Here is an 18,712-nt window from a genome sequence, read left to right as displayed (position 1 = left end):
CTGGGCATATAGGTTTGTTTGAAAAGTTAGCGAATCTGTGAACGCGTCTGTCCACATAATGCGAAACACATATCGAAAGGATTGTTCACCTCAAGGTCCTGGATGTGTTGAGACACTCCCGCTTGGTGCATTAAAGAAAGTGGTGGCGATACTTTATTGCTCTTGCTCCATATAGGCACTGGATCTGGCGTCCGTGACGTTTCTTCTTCACTTTGCGAGTCCGATGAATCACTGACGGCATGAACACATGCTTCTTTCGTGGAACTGGCACGCTGCCTTTTAGCAGTAGTGCTCGGCTCCCACTCGTCGTCGCTATCACTGGACACATCACCGCCAGCATAACTGTCAGTGTCCCAGGGGATGTGTTCAACTTGAGCTTCTGCAAGGAAAAGCAAAATTATACACACAGGCCCCGTCAGGCATGGTGGCCACCGGGAGTGACCACCATCATAAAGCTAAGCCATAGCACAAATAGGACCTGATAATCCATGTCATTTGCACAGCAGCACTTCTCCACATATGAGCTCTGATTTATATAGTTATTCAAGCCACACTATGTGCACTTACCTGGAGATCTAGTCGCGTTGGGACGTTAAACCCCACAAACCCGTAAAAAAGCTTGGGATCAATCGCACGTGATTCCATTCCGATTGCTGCACGTGAAATACAAAAAACGCAATATAACCTAGCAGGTGGCTCCACCTAGTATGAAAAGCAAGAACGTGGGAAAAAGAAATATGCAAAAGAACAGCGCTCCCGGCAAAGATGGCATCCCTTGGAGCATGCTCCGGAACTCCAGCACACCTACTAAGGAAAAATTGCTTGACCTCATCAACCAGCACTGGGATACGGGCTGCCTACCACCACATTGGAAACACTCAGTAGTCGTCCCCATTCCCAAGCCTGGAAAACACCCCACGCAACTTGCCAACTTGCGACCGATCTCTCTAACATCAACCGTCTGTAAGCTAATGGAACGCATGGTCACCAATCGACTTACACATTACCTTGAGACCTCAAATTACTTTCACCCGTTCCAGACTGGCTTCCGCCCTCAGCTAGGAACACAGGACAGCCTTTATCTTCTACGCACCAACCTGAACAGAGCACGCCGATGGTGCAAAGGCCGTCCTGACATACTCGTAGCTGTCGATTTACACAAGGCGTTCGATACCATCAGCCATCAAGCCATTGTCGACGCGCTAATCCACACTGGAGTTGGAGCCCGCGTCATCAACTTTGTGAAATCCTTCCTGAGTAATAGAACCTATGAAATTCAAATCGATACCAATCACACGGCACAACATTTTACAAACCGCACGGGTGTGCCTCAGGGCTCAGTCATTTCCCCCACCTTATTTAACATCGTCATGGCGAAAATCGCATGGCAACTAGACAAAATCGATGGCCTATGGTTCCCAATATATGCGGACGACATCACGCTCTGGACCACGTACCGTAATACGGCTCGAGAACAAACGGAGACGCTGCAACTAGCACTAGATACAATCGAGATTGAACTTCATTCTACAGGCATGCGTCCATCCCCAGAAAAAACTAAATTTCTGGTCATACATCCACCGCCTGGCGGCGTGGACGTCAACCTTCACTTCGGCGGTCAAAACATCGCACAACCCCCCGAAGGTTATCTCCGGATACTTTACGTTCCCATTAATCAGTATGGTACTGCTAAGGATTGGATCCTTCAGCTAAAATCTCAATGGAGGCCAACGCTCCACTTAATCAAACGGCTCAGCAGCAAGAGTGGGGGCGCAGGGACGGAGGTAGCGCGTCGCCTCACCGTCGCTATTCTGCTCGCTAAGCTCCGCTACGGTGCCCCTTACTTTGACTTGACCGCAGCCAATTACAAGACACTTGGCTTACTTTATAACTCTGCCTTGAGGGTTATAACTGGTCTACCCGTACACACGCGCATCACGGAGCTCCACAGATTCGCTCAGCTCCCACCAGTGGATGCACTTATTGCTACGCACCGAGCCAATCATGAAACTCGCCTGCGTCACACACCCAACGGGCATCGCCTCCTCACTCGAATCTTTGACGAAGCTAACCTACACTTGCCCATATTGGACCACCTTACAGCACCATGGACAGAAACATTGGTAACAGATCCAAAACCCATTCCAACCAACACCAAAGGACCAGGAAGAGATCACCGACAACGCCACATAATTGATACACAAGACCAGCACATCGGTCTCCGCATTTATACCGACGCTGCCCTATATCATGACGATGACACCGGCATCACGTTTGCAACCACTGCTTACTACCAAGAGGGTTCACAGCTGCACGCCACTAGCCACAGTGGTCGCAGGTACTGGTCCGCAACTGAACTCGAATTAACAGCCATCGACGAGGCCCTTCAACACTGCACCGAAGGAACAGATCGTTTCATCCACATCTACACCGACAGTCAAGAGGCTATAAAAACCCTGAAAGCCCGTTCTTACAAGACCTCGGTACAACACAGCATCAAAGAGCGCTGCCGATACCTGCGAGAGACCTCACAAGTCTCGGTACGAATACATTGGACACCTGGACATCACGCACAAGGAACTGTGAACAGAATGGCCCACGAGGCCGCTGGCGCGCAGCTAGAGGAAGACCGCCGGCATAGCCTTGATGTGGGCCCGTCCAACTCGGACCACCCTTACTGTTCTCCCGTCTCCTTCATCATACCGGACTCTGTCATCACGCGGCTTAAACATGAGCGGAGGGGTCTGTTGCGGGACCTTGTCCCCGGTATTAATCCTCCGATCCCTTCCGGCCTCTCTCGTCCAGCCCAAGTTCTAACTCACAAGGCGCGAGCCGGTGCAGCGTACACACCGGACATCCTGAGTCAATGGCGCCGAACCAAGATCAGCTGCCCTGCTGACTCCGTTGACCTGCAACACCTGGTCTGGACCTGTCCTGCCACGGCTGGCCTCCGCGCACGCTACACATCTGCTCACCACATTCAGAGCTACGAAGACTGGACAGCCCCCAATACCAACGCCAAGCGCAAGCTTAGTGCCCTGCTAGACTTCATGTCCGAGTCTGGCGCCCTCAACCTCACCTAACCCACCCCCTTCCCCTCTAGGCCTCAGGTCATCCTTATGAATAAAGGTGTATGAATGAATGCACTAGTGCTTGTAAAGATTAGCACTGTGAGGCGCTGAAAATTTTTTTGAAAAGGTGGTTGTATCATATCAGTGCCGGTGCCCGTTTGTTATCACCAGCTCATGTGAAACGTGCTGCACTGCCTCCTCTCTTCCTAACCCTGCCTTCTCTCCCCACGGTCCTATATATGCACGAGCCGTAATAAAGCTGGGGTGGTTCCCTGACGGTGCCGTTCGTCATTCCGGTCGACTTCTCGCTACATGGTGTCAGAAGTGGGATGGCCACCTTCATCCGAGAGCAGCGGTGGCGGTTGCCGACTACAAGAGCAAGAATGGATAGCATCAGACCACCGGAACAACTGCGCATCACCGCAGACGGCGGTAAGAGCTGGAACATCTTCAAGCAGAAGTTTGAAATATTTTGGCAAGCAACGTCGTGCAGTGAAAAGGCAAGATCCAGTGCCGTGAAATATGCACACCTTCTCAGCTTTGCGGATGAAGACGCGTTAGAAGTCTTCAATAACTTCACGTTTGCCACAGGGGAAAGCAAAGAGGGCTTTGGTACAGTGGTCGCAAAGTTCGAGTCGTACTGCGTCGAGCAGGAAAATGACGTTCACGAACGATACATATTTCGCACTCGCATTTAAGAAAAAGGGGAGTCTTTCGAGCAGTTCCTTCGCGATCTTAAGAAACAAGCCAGGCATTGCAACTTTGGCACAATGGTCGACGACATGGTGCGCGATCAAATCGTTTTTGGCACAAACTCTCCCAAACTTCGGGAGAAGATGATAAGGGAAAAAAAGTTGACGCTTGAAAAAGCTGTTGCTTTATGCAAGACGGCGGAGACTGCAGCCCGTCAAAACGAAGTTTGGAACGCAGGAAAAGAAGAGACGGACGTGGATGCCGTTTACTCGAGCACACATACTTCAAAAGCCTCGAGACGTCCTCAACGAGACAGCCGGTGTACTCGCTGCGGCCGAGTACACGCCCCTCGCCGTTGCGCAGCATATGGAAAGACATGCTACTCGTGCCATGGGCTGAACCACTTCGCGTCTTGCTGCAGAACTGCGGGTGTAAATGAGATTCAGCAAGAAGAAATCTTCGAAGTGCTAACCGTCGCTGTTGGAACCATCGACAGCAACCGCGAGTGGCGCATCAAGGCGAAGATGGGCAGCCGAGAAGTGGTGTTTAAAGTGGACACTGGCTCACAAGCTAACATCATACCCTTGTCGGTGTACCGCAAGTTACGGATGGCTACATTGCAACCCAGTAATACCACACTCCGGTCTTGTATCGGTGGGCTCATCAAGCATTGCGGCGTGGTTGCAACAAGCGTAATAGTTGGAGACAGAGAGGTGGCCGCTGACTTTTTTGTGGTAAGAAAGGACCACCAAGCCATTTTGGGACTTGAAACAAGCGAACGATTGGGCCTGATCCAACGAGCAGGTAGAGGCAGTCACGACCACAGCGGGAGGCGTAGCCCAGCAGTTTCCTGGACTGTTCAAGGGGACAGGATGCCTTCAGCGAAAACAAGAATAACGCTCCGCAAGGACGCCGTTCCCGTCGTACAGCCGGCGCGAAGAGTGCCACTGTCTCTTCAGCAACCTCTGCATGCCGAACTGGACAGGATGGAACAAGAGGGCATCGTACGGAAAATGAGAAACCCGACCGACTGGGTAAGCCCATTAGTCATTGTGCGCAAAAAAGACGGCAAGTTGAGAGCATGTCTTGACCGCAGGAAGGTTAACGAGAGTCTGAAACGAGAGCACTACCAGATGCCTCGTCGAGAGGACATTGGAGGCGGAGCTGGCAGGCGACCCCGAATAAACGTTTTACCAATCCAATCTCTCGTTTTGATGCGAATGCGGGGTTTCACCAAATTTCGCTCGATGAGGACTCGTCAAAAATATGCACTTTCGCGACGCCCTTCGGACGCTATTGTTTTCTACGCCTTCCGTTCGGCATAGCCTCAGCCGGCGAAGTGTTCCAGAAAGCCCTGAATGAGATATTTGATGGCCTCCCAGGTGTGCGAGTGTATGTCGACGATGTTATAATTTGGGATGCAACTAGGGCAGAGCATGACGAACGGCTGCATAACGTCCTAAGAGCGGCTGAAGGGGCAGGACTGACCTTTAACGAGGCAAAATGTCAGTTCGGTGTGGAAGAAATTGCATTTTTGGGCGATATTATTAGCAGAAGAGGCATAAGACCAAACCACACCCTCGTGAAGTGCCTTCTAGAAATGCCAAAACCGAAAGATAAACAAGCGGTGCAGAGAATGCTTGGCGTTGTGAACTACCTTAGCAAATACCAGCACTATCTCAGCAAACGACAGCGTTGCGGTCCCTTGTCAAGCAGAATGCTCTGTTTGAGTAGACACTTAATCATGAGAAGGACTGGCAGGACATTTGCAAAGCATTGACCAAAGCTGCTCTTCTGGCAATATTTGACCCAACTATGGAAACGAAAGTGACATCAGACGCATCACAAGCTGGCATAGGCTCAGCCCTGTTACAGCGTCATGGGGCTACCTTCAGACCGGTAGCATATGCATTTCGAGTCCTGACAGAAGCCGAGCAACGATATTCACAAATTGAGAAAGAAGCACTTGCCCTTGTCTTTGGTTGCGAAAAATTCCATCATTTTGTGTATGCCCATCCGATATCTTCAGAAAGTGATCACCGGCCGCTGATGGATATCGCTAAGAAGGCAATTGGGGACATGCCGCCTAGAGTGCAGCGTTTCTTTTTGCGGCTTTTGAAGTACAACTACGTGTTATCGTATATTCCTGGCAAACAGACGGAGCTCGCCAATATGTTGTCAAGGTCACCGCTTCCTGCTGATGTTGCTGTGGACACGGATGATGTCGAAGTGCACGCCATCAATGTCAACCGTGAGTGAAAGAACAATGACGCGCCTTGTGCGCGAGACATCGGCGGATCCCTATCTGCAGGGTGTGATCGAGCGCATTTCGACAGGCGGGCCTAAAGACGGGTGTTTGAAGCCTATCGCGCCGGAGCTATCAGTTGTGAACGGCGTACTCGTGAAGGGCACCAGGGTCATAATTCCCACAAGCATGCGTGCCGAGATATTGCAGCGCAATCATGCAGGCCACCTCGGTATAGCCAAGAGCAAAGCAAGAGCTAGGCAACTGGTTTACTGGCCTGGGATGAACTCTGACATAGAATCATTGAACCAGAAGTGTGGAATCTGCAGGAAGTACGCTTACAGTGAGCCAGCAGAACCACTAATGCTTCGTTTAACGCCGAATCATGCTTGACAGCGTGTTGGTGCCGATATATTTCAGTACGGGGGAAAGTACTATTTGTGCGCCTATGACGCAATATCATATTTCCCGGATGTAGAGAAGCTCTCTGATCTGAGTGCGAGCACAGTCATTGACGAGCTCAGTGCAATGTTTTCAAGATATGGCATCCCAGCTGAACTTTGCACCAATAATGGACCTCAATTTTCTAGCCGCGAGTTTGCTCGTTTTTCGACACTGTATGACTTTAATCACACTACATCCAGCCCACAATTTCCGCGCTCAAATGGTCTTGCTGAAAAGGGCGTGCAGGTGATCAAAAGGATTCTTAAGAAGACAAGCGAAAGAAATGAAGATATTTGGTTTGGTGTAATAAATTACAGGACCAGTCCATTGGAACACGGCCGATCGCCTGCAGAGCTGCTTCAAGGAAAAAGTCTTCGCACTCCATTACCTGTCTTCCGCCCGCAGCCGACCATCCAGGTCGGCAAGCACAAGCCCAGGCAGCACAACAGCCCGGGCCAATATTGTCAGTGAGTTGGCAGAGATCAGCCCTATGTAGGCCCAGCGCTGCCATCTTATGGCTGGTATTGGTTGTGCCATTCTATAACACGTCCAACACTGGCCCTGAGGATTCCATTGGTAACCAATATTGTTCGTACCTATTTATAATGATAACAACATTGGCCCGTCATATCCGATGCCCTCACAATATCGGTGGTACCATTATACAAGGATGGCAACGATGGGCCTGGATGTCCGGCGTATCACCGGTGTTGGCGCTGCCATGAGATAAGGATGGCTATAACGGACAGCATTAGCCGGCAGTCCACTGATGTTGGCCAATATTCGACATATGGTGGACAATAATGTCAGCTCTGTTACAATGGCCCGCCAATGTCAGATATACACTGGCATAACTTACATATCAACGGTATTGGCATTGCCCTTTCATAAGGATGGCTATATCGAACAGCGTTAGCCATTACTCCACTGACGTTGGCTATTATATGGCATATGCTGGACAATACTGTTAGTTCTGTTACCATGTCCCGCCAGATGCATTGGCATACACTTTAGTCAACATTGTCTTGTCTATTTCACCTACTGGTCAATATTAGATGCAAATTAGCATGTGGCTGGAAATATTCCGTGGGAAATCGCATTAGCATGCTTTTGCGGTTGGCAGGCTCATTTAATACTTGGAGTCGTTAACTGTGCTGTTATAATCGATGTTTTCAAGTTACCTTTGCAATTTTTAATGCTTCGGAAATCTTGTGTTTAAATAGTTATAGTTCCGCGGTGCTGGTTTCCGTCGTGTTTGCTTTAATTCCACCTAGCTGTTGTTGATGTTGCTTGGGATTACACCATGTTCTTTTACACTAGATCTTCATTGACTTAAGCTGGCACTGTAATCAATCCACATGTATACTGTGACGAATTTGGATGAGACCGACGATCGGTCAACGGCATCAAATAAGTTCACCACCGTTTGCTGGTCCGGGCGGCGGCGGCGATAAATAGCTCCACGCCAACCGAAAGATCAGAAAGAATCAAAACGACATGTCATATATCGTGCATAGGCAATGGTTGCTATTTTTTGTATTCTATTCGGCAATGGTCTAGGTTCTTCCATGTCTGCTCGCGTGGCGATTCCTGCTGTTCTGGGTGAAGAGAATTCCAAAAGTTTTAGCAAATTTCTTTGCCCCCGAGTGTATCAGTTTTAACAACAGTGGCTTCAAACAGACGATTACCGCAGGACAGGCATGCAGTGCGATGCAATTAATGAGCGATAAGCGTCGGCCTATTAAGGCTCGTACGTGACTCAGATCGAGTATGGCGAGCGCGCTTCCATCGAAATACACTTTAACAATACACTTGGCCGTTCAAGCTATACGAATACGAAGGATCGCAGCACATACTTTCGCTTAAACGATTCAACAATGGTGATCTAAATTAAAGCTGGGTTATTGAGCGGTAAATTAAACGTCGGTCCGCATATGCATGAACGTTCCCACATATGGCAAATCGTATCGACGCTTCCTGCTTCGTTGTCGCTCTAAGAAGTGAAGTATTAGAAAAAAATGGAGAGAAAACACTGCACGTACAATCTTAGTATGAATAATATTAAGGTTATGCTGAAACAAATAACTGGGTTACAGTTTCACTTTTCTTCATCGCACTCGTTCGCACATTTGTTTTTTCTCAAGCGTCCGCTGTTGTTGACGACACACCGCGCACTTCTGTTCCAGTCCACTGAGGGCACTCACTCGCGCCGAAATATGGACGCTCTGTTCGCTGCTTGCTAGGGTGCATTGAAAACATCACAAAGGAAGAAAAACATTGAGGCACGGCGCCAGCAACAGCGGCGCCGACTTGCCCGAGTGGATGCGCTCTGCAGGTGGGGTTGTCGGGTTACACGCTGCGCGATGCAATCCAAGACGCAGGCCCTGACGCTCCACGTGTGGTTTAAGGTGCACACGGCCGCCGCCCGGGCGGGAATTTACGACGCAGTGCGTCAGCCGCTATACTTTAAGGCTCTATTTCTTTCATATACCTATTTGAGATACGTGCAGCTAGCGTAACTGACGTCTTAGGGTTTGCAAGAGTAGACCATTCCATGCGTGTAAAATCAAAAATACGACTACAATGACCATGGCGCATTAATCACTGATGGAACATCGCGCACATACGGTACTGGTAAATGCTCTATGATTATCTTGAAACACTCATTCGGCAAAAGAGTACGCCAGCTATTTGCTAAACAGGCCGCGAATATTCAAATCACTGCAGTGGCAAAAATGATCGCAGAGCCAGCTATAGAGTCGCCCGCGGCACGGCGGCGGGCCGGCTTCCACATTTCACAAGAACTTGAAACGCGAAATATACCCGCGGGGGGCTTTACCACACTGAATTTCATAGGAACACAAAATAGCTTCGTGTAGCGGCCAGTATACAAGAGCGGCAGCTAAGCAGAACAGCTTTGATTCGACGCCATGCCAAGTGCATGGATAGCATAATTTTAGAATTTCTCGTTTGTTTGTTCTTTTTTTCGCACAAGTGCGAAAAAAAGAAGTCTAACGTTTCTCCGCTTTTATTCACACCGCCAATTTCGCGATTCCGTCGTCGTTCACTGCAATACAATGCTTGTGCTACATATGGCAACAAGGAATAACTGTAGAGTTCAAAAACTAAATAAAGCAGTCGTTGTTTTACAATTAAGCTTAATTCGGTATCAAAGCTTATTTATTCTCTAACTACCTTCGTGGTGGAACAGTTACAGGCGTGCGCGGGGAAGGTAGTTTTTTTTTTTTTTTTTTACAAATATTGTGTATGGAGAGAAGATACCCACATGTAAACTGACTTGTTAGCATTTGAACGAAAAAAAATGTGAAAGAAAAGACTGGAAACACAAATAAAATACGAAAAGGTACAATGGGTATATTAACAACTGGATTACAATGACACATCTTTGTTTCGCACACGCTCGTTCGCACAGTTTTCCAACGCCTGCTCTCCTGCTCTCCGTGCTGACGCACCGCTCAATCCCGTCCTCGCGCACTTCGCACTCCTGTCGTTCCCCGATCGCTCTCTCTCACCGCATGCGATGCGAGCAAGGTCCGAGGTTGCATACGCGCGTCGAAATCCACGCAGGTGCGCCAAAGCGGTGGACGGGTCGACGCACCACTCAGGGTCCAAGGGGCGGACGGCCGCCGCCCAGGGGAAGGAATTGCGCAGTAATAAAAAGACAAACGCTAACAGACTCGAGACTTCTTTCAAACATTTCCGGGCTCTCACAACAGGTTGCATAGAGAAATGTGCTTTTACCGCATTTTCTTGGCCAATAAAATATATGCAAGAAACTAAACTGAGAAAGAAACAAGCGCCTAATGAATCGGGCCAACAAACGACTAATCTAGCAGATAGAATGATGCTGACGGTGCGGATATATGAGAAAAAATGTAAGCATCGTATGCAACTACCTTATAAAGAGGTGGCAAGTCGTGGTACTGAGATGCTTAGCTCAATAATTTTCAACAAACTTGCTTCAAATCCTCATTTCAGGGTGATTGAAATATTCCACTCGATTGAGCACTATTGTATGAAAGCATTTTCGTTGGTATGCTAAAAGTGAGCAAACTATTCGTAGTAGAACACAGCATTCACAAAATACAACTTGAACAGGTTTGGGTGTTGTAAACAAAACAGCTAGGCGCCTCTCCAGGACGACGACGCGCTTCGCTGCTGGCACAGAGCCCTACATAGATGAGCGGCAACAGAAGCAAGGCTGATTCAAGTCCTGTCATCTAGGAAACGCTTGCTAAACGGAGGGTACAAAACCGAGACCATCGATCTGTTGAAAAAGCGATTACTAAAAAGCTCGAAGGATGACGCGACAATCGCTTAGCCGGCATGGCGGCGGCAGTTGTATTTTGTTTCAAAGAGGGCGCTCCGTTCTTTCGTCCATCCAACGGCCGCTCGTTCGCTCGGCTCGACGTTCGGTGGCACCGCGCACGGAAAATGCTTCTTTCTTCAAGAAATATTCCATGTAAGTTCTCAAATTTTTTCATTCAGGTTTTATAAAGCGTTTGTGTATATTGGAGCAAAATATTAGCCTCTTAGATTGAGCATTTTTTAAATTACAAGCGTTGTCTTACATTTCATTGTTGCTGCAGGCTGCGTAAGCCATGTGCTAGGGAGACTTGTCTTCTTTTAGCATATTTCTTACGTTGTTAACTTTTCAAAAGTGGTTCTCAAGTATGCGCGACATGATTCCGATCATTTTGCAGCTTATTTCAAGTTAAACCGTTGCTGTTTTGCAGAGTACTGATTTCCTAAAGTAAACAACTGCGTCGCATCGTAGCCCTAAAAGCCAACTTCGGATATTCACGGCGTTACAGTGGCTGGAACGGCGTATAGCCGTCACTTGGCTCGGCCGCTCGGGTTCCCTCGGGTGACCTCGGGCGGAGTCGGTGGAGTCCGGGCAAAAGCATATATTTTCGTGTCTGGTGCGATAAAACGCTAACCGCATGAGTCGCGCGGCAGCACTATGCGCAGTGAGCTGAGGACCGCTAAAGCTTTGCCGCTCGGCGCTGTCTCCCAGGTTCTGGGTTTTTAGAAATCGCTCATGATGCTGGAACCAGCTCGCGAGGCAGCCAATCGCAAAAGGCTTTGGGGTACTCACCTTCGTTGTTTTTTTTTTGTTTGTTTTTTTGCATGCAAAGTTTGTTTCCCTTGTCCGGTATGAGCGAAAATCTTGCAGACGCTCATTTCGTCTGATCCGTGCATATATGAACGCATCGAGACGGTTTAGTAAAAGCTTGGTAGGGTAGTATTGCAAAAAAAAAAAAGGCTAGTGTGGCTAGATATTGCTAATTTTCGAAAGTTGCAGAAAAACGCCACTGCTTTCAATCATGTCTGCATCGCAGTATAGTAGCACGCCGCTGCGCTGGGACCATTTTTTTGGGGTGGCGGGGGGTGACAGTGCTCCCCCCTTTATTCCAGTGTTAAGAATGCCTGAAAACCTTTCTCTGACAATGGCCTGTGCGTGGGGAACTGCATCCCAAACAGCGTGGACTGTGGTAGATGCATGTACTGCACCTAACTATTATCCCTGAATCAGGTTCTGTCGCCACTGTGCATGAATTCCTGCCTCATAGGGAAGCCGACTTGTAGGTTTTGCAACTGGTCTGTTATAGCATGTCCAGCAGGGCGGGAGCCTTCAGTGTGAGCGCTGGGTGGGCTCAGACAATTTCAGTTCCAGGCCGGGTTCGGGTTTGTAGCATGAGGCCCGGGTCGGGCTCAAAATTAATGCCCGTGCACACTTCTAGTCGCGTCGGTTGTGTAGCACACGTTTGGCGCCCGTGCATGCTTTTAATTTTGTTCTCCGCACCATGACACTTTGCTCCAGCATCAAGACTGCATGAAACATCAGTATGCATTTTCCGGTCGTTATGCTAACTGATCGCCCCACGGCCCAGGCACAGCTATGTTATACCATGTGTAACATAGAGTTGCAATCGTGGTATGCTTTTATCATGATTTAGAGGCATCGATTTAATGGAGACTTTCTTTCCTTGCATTTAGGGCTCTTTGCTCTATAACGCCCGCAGTCCAGCTGCTCCACTTGTATCATCGCACTGCTTTTGCACAAGCAATCATCTGCCATCAAAGGAGTGCTGCGTGAATGTGAGGCAGACAACATCATCATCATTTTGGTGCTGCATAACCTGTCAACAACTGTGGGAGCCTTGCCATGAAACATGCTGTGTGTAAGGAAGCATTGCCTCGGTAGGTATGATACATTGCCTTTGTTTTGCTTTATATAAAGGCTTTAAAAAAGGCTCTGCTGGCTTTTCGCTATATGATTGCATGCTATATGACTTTTTCTAGCTTTTTAGCTCAAGACTTACTTGTTCAGAAGTCTTGCCCACAGTATGCAGAAAATAATATCCTTCATGTCCCTGGCAGTGTTTTAATAGCTGCTGCTATATTTCGTTGCTTTATTTCAACAGTATGTGACTATTTCAAGTTGAGGCATGATTGAGTGAACCTGTGGTGTAATAGCACAATAACAGACATAGCTTGTTGAACTGACGAAGTAGTTGTCATTTGCGTAACACGGGAGAGCAGGTGCTTTAAGTGATGGAATATTTAGCATACTTGATTATGCTTGCATTACAAGAATTCGCAGGAAGCCTGTATTGAGGTTTCAGAGAAGAAAGCCATTACGTATTCCTCAGGTTATTTGCCTTCCACTCTCCCTTCATTACTGCTGCCTGCACTGTATGTATTTGTTCATACAGACATGCAGTTACTGACTGCTTGTACATTTCTGGTTGCCTACACTGGCTTCAGTCATGTAGATGTAATATTACTTTGATCTAAACCAGGCTATTTACTTTGCTCAAAGTGACAATTATAATTAATTCTCTCCCCAAGCCATTGAGATTTGCCATTAGCTCCCAACTCGCTTTATTCGCAGCTGCAATGAATTTATTCTGTAACCCTAGAGCAAGACATTTGCAGAAAGGAGATCATCATGCAATACTCGTGCAAATTTTGTAAATTTTAGAGGACATTCTGTTTGTTTTTGCATATGCTTCGGTGTTCGGAAAACAGCAGACTAGCTTACAGTGCAGGAGGGGTGGGCTGCAAGACAAAAGGAAATTATTAGTGCAGCTGCTCATTCAGGCGTGCATTCCTTGTGCATTTATTGCTCTTATATATGTGCACCTTTGCCTGCATGCTTGCCAGGGCTTTCCCCATAATGGGTGGCAGTGATCTTGCCGCCCACCTCTCAGGGGGACTGCCCTTTACAAACTACTTGCCCACAACCAACTCATCTCCTGGGCTTCAAATTTGTCATACTCAAGGACGATTTTCTGTGTTTGATGTTACCAGTGACGTCACTTAAGATACGCAGTGTGCATCATTGGCCCATTAGTTTCATTTCGGGATGTTGTCACCCCTTATATTCCCTACTCATATTTCTTCTTCTACATCCCCTTGCAACTGCCAAACGAAGTAAGACGTATAAAACTGCCAAACTCCCACAGTCTCTAAATGCTAAGTCAACAACCAAAAAGCTTTTACATGTCTAAATAAAAGTAGAAATGATCCGCCGATTATTTTTTTGATTGTCATGTCTAGTCAGACAGTTTAGTGAACTGCCACATGACCAAGCAAATTGCAACTGTAAGTGCACTGAGGAGTCATGCGTTAGAGCAAGCATATGGATCTTGTGTTGCTTAGCTGCTTAGCTCCAAATATCCTCCTTTGTCAGACAAGATATTTTTTTAGAAAACTGGATGGGGAGCCAGAAGAAAGCAGATTGGATTCTTAGCAGCATTGCTACTTGTTACACGTGCGTTCTACCCCTGTATACATGAACTCGGCAGTATTGGGTCGAGTACATCTGTCGAGTGAAAAATCAGTTCTGGGGTTCATGTATACACAGTCGGGTCGAGTAAAATAGGCGGCGGAGCGGGTTGCGTTAACTCGCTTGCAGGGGGTAGGTTAATTCGCTTGACCCGCTTATCTAAAGGCATGTAGACGCTGTGCAGTCAGGGAGTCTAGTTATGGGGAACTCTGGGCTATGAAAAATCCTCTGGAGCGGCGACGAGCGTCACTCAAAATGAATGCTTTTTAGCGCTCATCAACGATAAAAAATAATCGAAGCTCTCGATAGTAAAAGGCAATGGGATCAAATACGAGTATAAACTTGCACAATAACTTCGAATCTCGATGCAACGCTCTGCTACGATACTTACTCACTAGAAAGCGAGTTCATGTAGACATCAGCCGGGTCGAGAATGATGACCTTGCTTACTCAAGGCTGATTCAACCCGGTGCTGTCGAGTCCATGTAAACAGGGCTATTGTACTTGTAATTTTAGGTGAACTCTCATTTTGTGTATTGCACATTAAATTTGAGTGATATTGGTGCTTTCTTGCGTATGTGCTGTTTTGTTCTGCAAACAGTACTATTTCTCCAGACACAATCTTATTTTTAATTTGAGTACAAAATATTGTCCATTTTTGAAAAAAAAACAATTTGTGAGTCTGTTAAGAAATTTTGATTTTGAAATATATTCACAAAATAGCAACATTTTATAGATACTGAAATGTAAAATGTGTGCGAAACAACTTTTCAGCTCAGGATTAAACTGGGTTTTCAAGGAACTTATTGTGATAGGGTGAAAGTGAAAAATCACTGTCATGCTAGATGTATCGTTTTTTTTATGATCCCATAGTCACATCAAGCATTGTATTTATGGTGTGCTTAAGCAATGAAAATAATATTTGGCCTCAGATATTCAGGCAGATTACTATTCTCTATACCAACAACTACTATGAATTGGTTTTAAGAAATCAGATGCCCGAGCACCACACCTGTTACCTGGACATAAAATCACCCATGTATGCCTAACTGAATATAATCTTGCACGTGGAAGGTTGCCGATGGTATGGCCATATGATTAGCTGTGATGAAAGAAAATGCATACCTGGTAGGCTGCTAGCTGATAAGGAAGTACAATATCATTGTACTTAGATCTAGCATAACATTTTCCTGCCTATGCAAAGTAAATTTCTAGTACTTGCTCAATTGCTCATTGCAGGCTGCCTGTAATAATTTTAGCTGAACAAGCATGCACTGTATGATTACTAGAACTTCTTGTTGGGCTTGTTCGTGTTTATTTATTATAAACTGAAGGCGCCAAAACAATGCACGCACACAAGAAAAAAACGGGACAGAGTTCCACTCACAACTGATTTATTGTGCAGAACAGAGTACATATATATCTCACTGCAGGCACATGCCCAAAGAACACATTCAGCTACATCACATTCAGCATCATGTAGTTTAACATAAGCTATGTTCAAGAAATGCTTTCTCAGAGAAAGAGGCTGTGGTATGAGGCATGGGCTTCTTGAACATATCTTAAACTACATGATGCTGAATGGGTTCTTTGCGCATATGCCGGCAGTGAGATATATATGTACTTTATTCTGCACAATAAATCAGTTGTGAATGGCGCTCTGTCCCGTTCTTTTTTCTTGTTTGTGTGCATGTTGTTCTGGTATCTTTAATTTATAATGAGCACTATATGAAAACTATTCCTTGGTACATTACAATTAAGGCAATTGTTTATAGTAGAATGCAGCAAGCAATAAAGCTGTGAAAACTAAAAAGCTGGAACTTGAAATGGTACGGTTATCTTGAGAATATTATATGCGTACACAGCCTTGATAATATCTGCGATCTACACATCTCCTTCAGTTAGCCGATTGAAGATAGCTTGATTGACTCTGTCAGGGCAATTATTTCTTTATTCTGGCCGCAGTAATGTATGCGTGCCTGTAACTGGTGTACTGCAGAAAAATATTCTTTAATGTGTTCTTTAATATCATCCAGTCTTGCATGCTTAGTAATCCATATTGTCTATTGCAGGAATGTTTAAGATTTTTTTAAAAATTGAAAGTTCTGGAGCCTGAACCGTCAGATTTTCAGGAACTGTAATTCTATATGAACACTAAGCATCTACCTGAAGTTATCGGTTTGCCGGAAGCAGGTTTTTACTTCCGAATATCTTTCTTTTGTATCTGGAATGGATATTATTTTGCATATAGGTTTATCATCCCTACGTCATAAGATGCTGCATGCCTTTGCAGGCCCAGAAACCTGTCGCAAAGTGCTCTAAAAGAAGAATGTGTGGCAATAGGCTTTCAATGTATACAGTAAAACCCCTTTATAGTACAGCCACTTAGGCCAGCGAAAATATTTACTATATCATGGTCTTTACTGTATCAGTGGTCTGTGATGACATGGTCCTGAAAGTGCTGTCTAGTAGTTAAATAGGCACTTACTGAACACGTCTTGTTGCTTAATGCAAAAAACCTAAATACCTTCCATCTCGCTTTTATCATCTCTTTGTGTAATTTTTTCATTATAAAATTTCTCTACATATTGTGGAAGTACCTTTGAAGCATGAAGACGTGATTACGAATGCAACCAAGTTCGATTTCATGTAAAAACTAAAGCCTTGCATGAACATGGTGTCCCTTTTTGCTCTTTCTGTCTTTTAAAAGGCAATAAGTAATAAATTCGCATGGCACTCAAGTGCTGTAAGACCTTACTCGCTGCACCTCCACTTTCTGCCACCACTGCCTCATGATTTGTACTGCACACTGCAGTGAATGTTGACCCATTTCTTTCCCTTCCCTATTTCTTGCTGCACGTTTACTCCTTTACTTCCTGAATGGAACACGCTGCCTCCTTGCTATGTTTGTAGACAGCTTTACTTTTTTCTTCTTCGCGTTGTGCGCTTTCCCTCACGGCTCCAAGGCTTCTGTAAAGTAGGCTTCATCTGACTGCTGTTACGGCTAGTAGTAAAGCCACCTAAACGAACACTCGGGGTTATTGTTCTGTTTTCAAATACAAAAAGTCTTGGCTTCGCGACTCTAGGTAGTGCGCGGGAGTCGTCGCCAGGGTCAGAAGCACTTTAACCGATTTTTACCAAAAACATCTTTACTATAAAGGGGGAAAATGTACAGTTGCCTATGGAAGATGAACTGGGACTTCAGTTTCACTTTACTATATCAGAGGTTTTACTAAGCGGGGTTCTGTATTTTGTACTCGATCGTATAGAGCACCCAGACTTCAAATATGTGTTTGGATAAGTGTTGAGAAGGTGAGGTTAGATCTTATTGTGATATATGCTTGTCTTCTGTGCAGATGTGATTTGTAAGACCCACGGACCAATCTCCTCAACAAACTGTTCCTGAACGGTTGTTTCCTGCGCGGTGCCCAGCTTACTACCTGGGCCATGTGCTTCCCCCGCCCCCGCCCCCTCAACCTCATCACTTGATCCATTGACCCTTCACTGCCAACTATCATGCTCAACACAGTCCACTGCCATTTTCCATCCATGGTGGACACTGCCCTGAAATGCACCCATGCTCAGCCTCCTATTCCTGCAACACCTCTCGCACTACAAGGCTATAGTGCATCAACCCTGCTCAACATGTCCAGCCCCTTCCATCATGACCAATGCACACTGCACCCAATCACCTCTACCTGCACTCCCTGGTCATGTGCTGCTTAGTGCCCTGTTTCCAACTACACCTACTAGCCTCTCCCATATTAACCCTGTATCCAATGCCTCCTGCACTGCATTTTGGCCCTCTGATGTCCTTGTGGCATTTACATGTATATGAGCTCTCAATAAAATGTTTTCGGAAAATATTTTGCTTGCCTCATTTAATTGCATGGTTTTTATGGCTCCTTAGGGAGATGACATGCAAGGTGGTATTGGGAAATGACTGCATAAGAAAACCACAATTATCAGAGTGACAGTTGAGCAAATGGCAGCAGTAAGGGCAAGGGTGAAATAACTGCATGGCTAAAGGTGGCTTAACAGTGGCAGGCCACGTGTGCCGATGAATACTTGTTGCATGCCAATTAATACCAATATATGATACTAGCGGCACGGCCGGATTATTGCCAATGTTAGTTGGGCCAATGAATACTAGTGGCATGCCAATACGTGACACTAGGGGCACGGCCAGCTGATAGCCTATGTTGGCAGTGCCAAGACAGGTACAATGTTGGCATATAAGCCGGACCAATATATAAAAATGTAGTAATTTCTCAAAAAGCCAGTGTTACGCCAATGTTGGTACCAATTTTTGTCGACGTTGGGCCGGGATTGGTGCGATGTTGGTGTGCTGCCTGGGAGCAGTCGAGCCAGAACAGGCGGAACCTGCCAGCCCTTGCAGAAGGTGACGTCGTACGGATAAAAGGGTCCTCTTGGGAAAGAAAA

At 46.4% G+C, this 18,712-nt stretch overlaps 1 long non-coding RNA gene and 1 pseudogene across 1 annotated transcript; both read left to right on the top strand.

The window, feature by feature from the left end:
- Window positions 1-3,841: 3,841 nt before the first annotated feature.
- Window positions 3,842-6,402, top strand: LOC146187869 (uncharacterized; annotated as a pseudogene).
- A 4,446-nt stretch (window positions 6,403-10,848) lies between these two features.
- On the top strand, window positions 10,849-18,133 carry LOC146187868 (uncharacterized). The gene is made up of 3 exons (XR_014707450.1): window positions 10,849-10,936; window positions 12,475-12,678; window positions 17,626-18,133. It is a non-coding gene; the product is annotated as an uncharacterized LOC146187868 (long non-coding RNA).
- Window positions 18,134-18,712: the final 579 nt, after the last annotated feature.

This window comes from Amblyomma maculatum, chromosome 5 (genome assembly GCF_055883805.1).
Source record: "Amblyomma maculatum isolate TAMU_Amacu chromosome 5, ASM5588380v1, whole genome shotgun sequence".
Taxonomy (NCBI): domain Eukaryota; kingdom Metazoa; phylum Arthropoda; class Arachnida; order Ixodida; family Ixodidae; genus Amblyomma; species Amblyomma maculatum.
The sequence above is the reverse complement of the archived record's forward strand: the minus strand, read 5'-3'. Positions and strand labels throughout refer to the sequence as shown.